The following is a 9,208-nucleotide window of genomic DNA, read 5'->3' as shown; positions in this document are numbered from 1 at the left end:
ATGGAAGGGACCCGATAAATATTTTTGAATGCAACATCGAAGTGCTTTACATGCTCAAGGTGTGATGAGGAAGAGGAGAGTGCTGTTTGAAAGGTAAATTGCAGATTCTTGAACTCAGACTCCTCCTCTCCCTTTTCTTCAGATGACAAGTAGCCATGGAATATTCCAGCATTCCTCAGTGCTGTCTGTGGGTCCTGAATGTTCTGGGTTTGTTCTCAGACTGTAATTTCAAAAAGGGAATATTCCACATACTTCTTCTTAAAAAAAAAACAAAACAAAACACCAAGAGCACTGTTATGTAATCATCTCTCCATCCAAAAAAAGGCTGGAGGAAAAGGAGAGAGAGGAGTATCATTATGGTTGTTATTATTGTTATTAATTATTATTATTATTATTATTATTATTATTATTATTATTATTATTTTGGTCACTGCATTTATTGGCTGATCCTGAGCTTTCCATCCAGAAGGGTGTGAACAGATTCCGTTTATACTGGAACCTCAAAGGAGCCCTGGGATTACCTGGCTTTGGGCAGTCTGAATCACTTTTCTGGCTCTCCTCATTGTCTGTACATGTGGCTCTCAATATCAAACAACCTTTGGGGATTGTTAGACCCAAACCACAAAGGAATAATTTAAAATCACTCAGTCAATAATGTCCTGTCCAGAGTGAATGAGAGGCTCTCTGCTTCAGAGGTCTGATCTCTGGGCTAGGGTTTCCAGATCAAATACATGCTAAATTTGAATTTGCATTTCAGACAAACAGGAGTTTTTATTTGTTTGTTTGTTTTTGGTTTAAGTATGTCCCAAATATCCCACTTAGAATCTTCTAGGATTCCGGAGCTCGAGACTCCCTCCAGACCCTCTAGTCAGGGAAGGGCAAGCTCAAATGTCTACAGGAATCAGAAAGGTGATATCTGGATTTTTATGTGAAATCTTACTATTTTTATTTATTTTAAAGATTTTATTTATTTATTGGAGAGAGAGAGAGAGGTGCACATGCAAGCACATGGCGGGGGGGTGGGGGGCAAAAGGAGAAGCAGATTATCGCCCTCCTCCCCCAGCTGAGAGGGGAGCCCTATGCGGAGCTAGATCCCAGAACCCTGAGATCATGACGGAAGCTGAAGGCAGACACTCAACTGACTGAGCCACCCAGTCTCCCCCAAATCTTTCTATTTTTAAATATTAGCCACACAGTTAAAAAAAAAAAAAAAACCCAAACCAACTGTTTGAACCGAAGGAAACAGTGCTCTGACCAGTTTAGAAACTATGATCAGGCCAAACACTTTCAAGCATTATATGGATGAAGAAACGAAGCTTCTAGAAGGCAGGTGTCAGCAAGGCTACACAGCTAAGGTATCTCAAAAGATAACAGAACCATCATCTTGGAAATGTTGAAGATGAGCAGCCTGAAAGAGCCAGGACGGGAGCATCCCATGGAAGGTGTATTCACCTCCATCAGCTTATGGGACTTCTTCAAGTTCAGCAGTGGAAATCACTGAGAGTCAAGAAAGACGAAGTGTCACCCTCTGCCTAAGGTCACACAGGTACGTCTCCACAGGTAAGTGTAGGGCTGTTTTCCACTTCTCCTTCTCATCTCTGAGATGAGATAATATCTTTAGGATTCTAGTAAAGACAAACTCCAAATCCAATTTTCTGCCTCATAACCAGAATGGAGTCGGGAGGCCAGACTAAGTGCCCAGACCTTTAACCCAGTTCACAAATAAAGATAAGTAATCAGGATTCTGCCATGTAACCACGTCATCAGCATTTACTTTGCGTTTTCTGTCTCAGCAGCTGTATAGCCTGTCCTAACACTGGACATTGACTTGTCTCCTCTACATCTTCACATAGGAACTATGTTCTGACAGGTGTTGATAAAAGATTTTGAAGAGGGAAGGGTGTGATCTAAAGCTGTGCATGGGGAAGGAAAAGAAGGACACAAGACGGAACAAATATTTATTGAGAGCCTAGTGTGTGCCATGGATTGTGGAGGGTGTGGCATATAATTCTTTCCCAGCTCTTTGCATGTTTGAATAATTCTCATTTTTCGGGTTTCGGCTCAACTATCACGTCCTTGGAGAGCCTTCCCTGATTATCTTCTCTAGAGTACCCCTCCATTTCTTTAACTTGAGCCGTTTCTCCATTGCATTAAAATCTAAAATTATCTTGCTTGTTTAAGGACTAGCTCCCCTCACAGATTGCAGGCTCCACGAAGGCAGGATGGTGTCTGTCTTGTTCTCAGATGGACACTCAGTGCCTATCATGGGATTTGGCACATAGTAGGTGCTCAACAAACATGTTAAATATTTATGAAGTCATGAGAATACATATTTATGCTGCATCTTTCCTGAAAGAATTTGAATTCATCCTTCTTTAAGCTTCTTTAAGCTCCGTGTCCTATAAAGTAGGAGGCTGAGCTAATTGTTCTGGGGAGAAACGGTTCTGAGCGAAGAGCTGGCGCGCAGAGCTGTAAAGAGTTTTCCTTCAGGTCACACAGCAGCCTGTGAATTTATGCTTCCCGGACCGATTATGGAACAGCTTGCAAACAAATTATCCGCAAACGAACGAAGCCTATTTTTAAAGATCCCTGAGCTCTAAGCGATGACATCAGAGAACCCCGAGTTTCCCCCCCGCCCACTCCGAGCCAAGCCCCTCGGTCCTCGAAGACTACCAATCCCAGGAGGCACCGCAGCGCAGGGGCCCAGAGCTCCGCGCGCAGCCCGCCCCGTCGCGCGGAGGCCACCTCCTCTGGAACCAGGAAGACGCCCGATGCTCGGCCCGCCACGCCGCCGGGACCCGCGCGGGGCCTGCCGGGACTTGTAGTCTCTGCGGGCTGGGAGTGCCGGCTCCGGAATCTCGGCCGCCGTCTGGGGGCTGAGGCGGCGCGGGCACGCGTGCGCAGTGTGTGGAGGGGCCGTCGTGGGCGCTGCTTCTGCAGTTCTGTGCCTGTGGAAGCCGGGGCCGCGGCTGCGCGGGTGCTGCGGGCGGAGGGCCGACGTGAAGTTGGGCGTGAGGAGCGCGGCCGCACCGGGGCGGGGTGGGCGGGGCCGGGCTCCGGGAGCGCCGCGCCGGCTGAGGCGAGCAGGGAGGCGGCCGCGCGTCCGCCGACGGGCCGGCAGGCGCTGGTGAGTGCGGGGCGGCGGGCGGCGCAGGGTCCCGGGCTGCCCCGCGGGCCCTCTCTCGGTGTGTCCGCCGCGCGCGGCTGCACCTGGGCGAGGCCGCGGCGCCGGCTCACCTGCGCGCGGGCTCTCGGGCGGCGGGAGGGGGCGGCGTCCTCTTCCCGCGACTCCTTTATTGTTTTCCTGACCTCAGCCTTCGGCGGCGTCCGGCGGGGGAGGGCGGGGAGGCCAGCGGCGGTCGCGGTCGCCGCTGAGCTGGCTGGGGGCTCTGCTAGAAAGGACGGTCGCGCGCTGCTCCCGGGCTCCCTGCGCCGGCCAGCTGTCCGGGGATTCCCGGCGGGCGACGCCTGTCGGAGTGGCTCGACTCCAGGGCTGTGTCCCCGGGGGCTCAACTGCCGTGGGCATCGTTTTCTAATGTCTTAATGCGCTTTCACTTTAGGACTCGCCGAGTCAGCAGTCGACTCCGCCCTGTGCCATAGAATCATGCTTTACCTTCGCACCTTAATGGTGCAGATGACCAGTGCAAGAGTTGAAAGTGACTTGCCCAAGGTCACGCAGGTAGGACCAGGGAGGCGACCAGAAAGAACCCTGGTCCTTTAGTCTCGAGGCCAGCTGCCAGCCGCAGCGCCTTGGGGAGGTCCTGAGTGGTTTGTGGTTTATTTTAGATGCTTTCTATTGACCCTCCTGGATAGATCATCAGAGAGGAAAGTGTTGTCAGAGTGAAAACGGTCTTGTTATTTATAGCGTTTATTGCCTTTGTTGAATTCTAGATATGCTGAGTCCCAAAGCAGAGCATTTGCCCTCCGCGGGGCACTCGATTGTTCTCTTTGGGGGCAGATCCAAGAGGAGGTTTAAGGAAAAAATACGCACGTAATTTGTGCCGTTTTCTTCCCCCTTTTCACCTTCCAGTCCTCTAATACTTGCTTTTTATTTTACGTTAGATTTTCTGTTTCAGCAGGACTTTGCTTTAATGAAATTATTGCCTTTGTGAATTAGTTTTCTAGCTAGAAAATCTTATTTCCTGTGTGTTTAATGACTGGAACAAGTAGCGCAATGAGGTTTATAACTATTGTCTTTTATCTTAAAACTACTGATCAGTCTGTTTTATTACCCCCCCAAGGACTCAGCTTACATACTTTCTACGTAAGTTTAATGCCATTGAAACACTTTACAGCAAAATTTAGCTAAGTTTTATATGAATCGGAGAAAAACTTGCAGAAAATCATTTTGTAAGGCTACATTTTTCTTCACAATGTGAAGGACTTGAACTGTTATTTCAAAAATAGTAAGATTCATTCTGACTAAAATGCCTGTTACTTTTCATATTCCTAATTTTCATATTAATAAACTTGTGGCAAAAAAATACTTCCCCAAATAGAGTTTGTTTAAATATTCCTCATCTTGACCAAATCTTCCCAAGGAAAATTACATTTTAGAATATTTATATATTTAAACAAGAATGTCTGAGCTTAGGAGAATTTGAGTTAATGGTTAATTTATTTTATAGTGCTATAAACCCTACAGAATATCCATTGATGGGTTTCTCTTGAAGAGAGAGCCATATCAAGGAATATCAAGGGATATATAGCTTTGAATTTGCTCTTTGTGGTAAGTAGGTAACTTTTGTGATCTGAGAAGAAGTGATTTATATGTAATGAAACTGCTTCATATGGCACTTTATCTCGCTAGTTAGTAGTTTTATGGTTGCTTTGGGGAGGAGGGAAGTAGCAGGTTTGTATCTTTTTATTCTCCAGTTTTAGCAGTGTAGCAAAATAGGAAAGAAAGGTGGTGTGTCGATTTGAGTTTGTCATAGACCAGGAGAGACAGTAAAACAGGAAAAGTATACAATTGTTAGGAAACTGCTATGAGTTCATAAGGCGGAAGGACCTTTTTGGAAATGTTTAAGGACATTAAGAATAGCATTTGGGATATTTTCTTTAAAAAGCCACTGTGGGCAGTCTTCCCGTGTTTGTTGTTAACGTATAGGATGTGACAGTATTGAGGACTCCTGGGAAGATATTTAGGAAAGATGGAAACATTTTATATTTTTGTAGAGGCTTTTCCTCTAGAAATGTCTAATGCAGCGCAAAAACAAAACAAAGACTTTTACTCAAGCCTCAGAGTTCTTCTAGTCCTACTGCAAAAGTTACTGTTATTTTGACTGTATGATAATTTGTAACCCAGAGTGAAATCAATGACATAATTTATTAGCATAATTTAAGTTAGACTTTGATATTGAAATATTGCTGGATGTTAAATTGTTGTTCTTGTTTAAGTAATTCTGTCATTTAAGAATGGGAGAGAGATCGTTTTCTGCATACAGTAATATAGTAATTATTCAGATGTGACAGTAGTTAACACTCTGCTTTTATGAGATCGAAAACTTCAAGTACTAGAGTAGTAACTGCCTCAGCTTTGAGCCGAAGTAATATACAAATACTACTTCTGCACATGCTTGAGCATTTTACTTTTGTTAATATTAAATTTTAATTTTAAATTTTAAGATGATTCTCATATTTCTGATGTGCAATAATAAAATGGTTTCAGTAGGAAATAAATAATAAAACCGAGTTTTAATTGTTTTGACCATTGTAGGTACACAGCATTTATAAAAATATTAATGTAGTATCAGAAGAGTTCTTAGGGCAGAAACTTCTGGTGGTTTTAGCTGCTTGTCTGTAATGCTTAATTATTTTTAGAAACATAAAACTATGGGATGTTTTTATTTAAAAATAAAAATTCCTGTTGATACTTGTTATAGTAGTAGGACTCAGTTATGCTTAATGAGTAACATTAAACCGCTGAACTCTCGAGTAGTATTTTTTCTTAGTAGCCGCTGTGTAATAAAGACTATGTGAGCTTATAATTAATTCCTGGAAGATATTTAAGCAAGCATATTTGCTGTTTATTTTGATAGGCCTTTTGATTAGTCGAATTGCTTTGATTCAGGGAAATAGTGTTTTGGGGATTTTATATCAGAGTTAGAATTAGAATGTCTTTTGACTGTAAAAGAAAATCAGTGTCATTTGGGATATTTTTTAGCATTTAAATAAGCCTTAGAGTCTTAAATATTTTTTCCTACATGGAGACCTTATTATTGTCAGTCTGATAGGTTTATTTTCCAAAAAGTTGTGGTTTTACCCCTTTACATAGTCTAGCCTCTTGTAGTTTAACCATTGAACTCTGGGTTCTGTGTTCAGTTTACCCTCTCTCTTCTTGAAGAAGGGACGCTCTCAGGCACTTAGAACTAGAAGCAGTCTTGGAGGACTTCTAATGTAGCATCTTACCCAGTACAGTAAATCCCCCGTGGGAATTTTCATGTCTGGTGTTTCCTCTCATTATGAAGGGCAGTGATGGTGTTCCGTATATCATCAGGTTATTGAGTACTCTGAGCTTGGTGAAAACAAACAGAGGACAGTTTTATTTTTCACCATTCACTGCTCTCAACTATGATTTGTAGGGTCTTCCTTTTTCTCCTCTCTCCCCACCTTATCACCTCATGGACAAATGATAGCTTCTCCATCATTTACAGCTATTAAAAGCTCCAGTCTGTCTCTTTCAGTTTAAACTTTCAATCTCCTATTCAATTTAAAGTTCCTCTCCTCCCCTACCCCAATGTCAGGCCACTTAATTACTTGAAATACTTGGAGTGGGGAGGAATTGTGGTATGCTCCCAGCATTCCTCTTTCTCTTTCCTCTTCTGGGATCTACTTGGTCAGGGACTTGTAAGAAGAAAAATGGAAAAAGACAAGTCTATCTTTCTGGGTGCTGTTAAAGCCCTCTTCTGATTAGCAGCCGCTCAGTCTACTTCATAAGTAGGTATTGAACTGGAGAATGGGATGCCAGTCTCTCCTTGTAGACACTTCTTGGTGAATGATTCTCATAGAGGGCCCCTGCCACTGTTTTGGGGTGAATGCCTCCTTTCTTTCCATGTGTTCTCCCTGAGGACTTGGAAGACTTCGAATCTTTTCCCTCTCTTCTGTTAAATGCTTATATCAAGTGATGGTAAACTGTTGATTAGGGTGCCAGAGCCCTGAGGGGTGTGTGAGGGAAGAAGTGTCAGTGCTGGGCTTCTCATATGTTTGATCCTTGATGTCTGTATATCCTCAGCTTTGTGTTTGTTAGCAAATTTGGGACAACAAGGCTAGTCCCACTCAACACTGGTTAACAAATAATAGTGAAGCCCTGTGGGCCTAATGACGTCTCACTGTGCAGAATTTAATTTTTCCTTTTATTTTTTGTCTATGTCTCGGTGATTTTTGTTTTGTTTTTATTTTTTGGCTTACTTCCTGGGTCCTGACTGATGAAGTATTAACTGTGAATATGTTAATTGATGACTGATTGTATGATCTAACTATAGCTTAGACTGGAAGATACATTTGGGGGAAGGTTTTAATAATCTTATCTATTCTTGCCTCATTAGCTTTACTAAAAATATAAATACAAATAGAAATACAGTCTTTGAACCTTTTTCCTTCCATCAGCTAAGCAAACCAGTCAGTTAAATCTGCTAAATGATTTCTTGTCTAATGAGGAAGAAGCTTTCTATCTAAGTATTCTATCTAAAGTATTAAATTCATTGCAAAAACTTGGATGGATCTAGAGGGTATAATGCTAAGTGAAATAAGTCAGTCTGGTGAAGACAAATACTGTATGATTCCACTCATGTGGAATTTAAGATACAAAATAAATGAACGAAATAAAAAGTGACAAACAAAAAAAACCCCCCAGGCTCTTAAATACAGAGAATAAACTGGTGGTTGCTAGTGGGGAGGTGGGTGAGGGGTGGGTAAAATAGGTGAAGGGCATCAAGAGTACACTACTGCAATGAACACTGAGTAATGTGTGGAATTGTTGAATCACCATATTGTATACCTGAAACTAATATAACACTCTATGTTAATTATACTTGGATAAAACAATTACGGAGGAAGAAAATATTTGTTGCAATTATTATGGGCTCCTTAGTACTTCATTCAACAAATAGTTATTGAGCGCCTTCCATGTATGAGGCAGTGTTTTAAGCATTGAAGACACAATAGTAAATACCAAAAAAAAAAATCATTGCTGTTGTGGAGCCTGCATTCCAGTGTGGGGAAACAGACAAGAAACAGGTAAATAAGTAAATGATGATGTTTGTTAGCAGCAAATGCTAAGGAGAATAAAGCAGGAAAGGGAGATAGATAGGAAGTGGCAGTACAGTTCACATTTGCAGTTTTAGATAGTGCCAAGATAAGGTGCCGCTCTTTCTCTGAGAAAGTGATGTTGAGTTCAAAGGCCCTGAGTGGGGAGCTTGTCTGACATAGTAGGGAGTCCAGTGGCCAGATGAGTGACTGAGGGGGGAGTGGGGTAAGATGTGGGGCGTGTAGGTGAGGCCTGTATGTCTTTGTAAGGGCTTTGGTTTTTACTTGAATGAGATGAGATCACATTGAAACAATGGTTCTTAACCTTTGCTGAACACTGGCATTGTCTGGGGAGGTTTAAACATGTACTAATGTTTGGATCCCATCTTCAGAGTTTGTTTTCTTTTCTTTTCTTTTCTTTTTTTTTTAAGTTTTATTTATTTAAGTAATCTCTACATTCAAATTGAGGCTCAAACTTACACCCCTCCAGATCAGCAGTCACATGTGTTTGTGGCTGAGCCAGCCAGGTACCCACAGTTTCCAGAGGTTCTGACTTAATTGGTCTGGGGGTGTCCAGCCCTGGCATCAGGATTTTTAAGAACTTCTAGGTAATTCTAATAAGTAGCCTAAGTTGAAGTGTTTTGAGCAGAGTGACATTACCTAGTATGGAAGAGCCTGGGCTCCAGAGCTAGATTTCTCTGGTTTGAATCTGAGCTGTGTCACTTCCTAAACTTGTGACCTTGGACAAGTTATTTTTAAAATTCCCTGTGCTTTGTTTTTTCATCTGTAAAGTTGTTATAAGGATTATATAAATTAATATTTAAATATTTAGAACAGTGCTTGGCCAGTAGTAATACGTGTTTATTGAATAAACACTTGAATATATGTCTTAATGGGATTACTCTGCTGTGTTGAGAATAAAGTGAAGGGGGCAAGAGCAGAAGCAAGGAAGAGTCATCCCGTT

At 42.4% G+C, this 9,208-nt stretch overlaps 1 protein-coding gene across 9 annotated transcripts in view; it reads left to right on the top strand.

The window, feature by feature from the left end:
* Positions 1-2,910: 2,910 nt before the first annotated feature.
* PLEKHA1 (pleckstrin homology domain containing A1) overlaps positions 2,911-9,208 on the top strand; it is a 56,715-nt gene continuing 50,417 nt past the window's right edge. For 2 of the 9 annotated variants that reach the window (XM_045803348.2, XM_087862621.1), the window contains exon 1: positions 2,916-3,127. The gene's annotated coding sequence lies outside the window, so the exon portion shown is untranslated. The other 7 variants (XM_045803347.2, XM_045803349.2, XM_045803340.2 and 4 more) reach the window with 7 other exon arrangements.

This window comes from Ursus americanus, chromosome 6 (genome assembly GCF_024610735.1).
Source record: "Ursus americanus isolate L20-20 chromosome 6, mUrsAme1.1.p, whole genome shotgun sequence".
NCBI classification, from domain to species: Eukaryota; Metazoa; Chordata; class Mammalia; order Carnivora; family Ursidae; genus Ursus; species Ursus americanus.
Note: the sequence above shows the minus strand (reverse complement) of the source record. Positions and strands in the feature narration are given on the sequence as shown.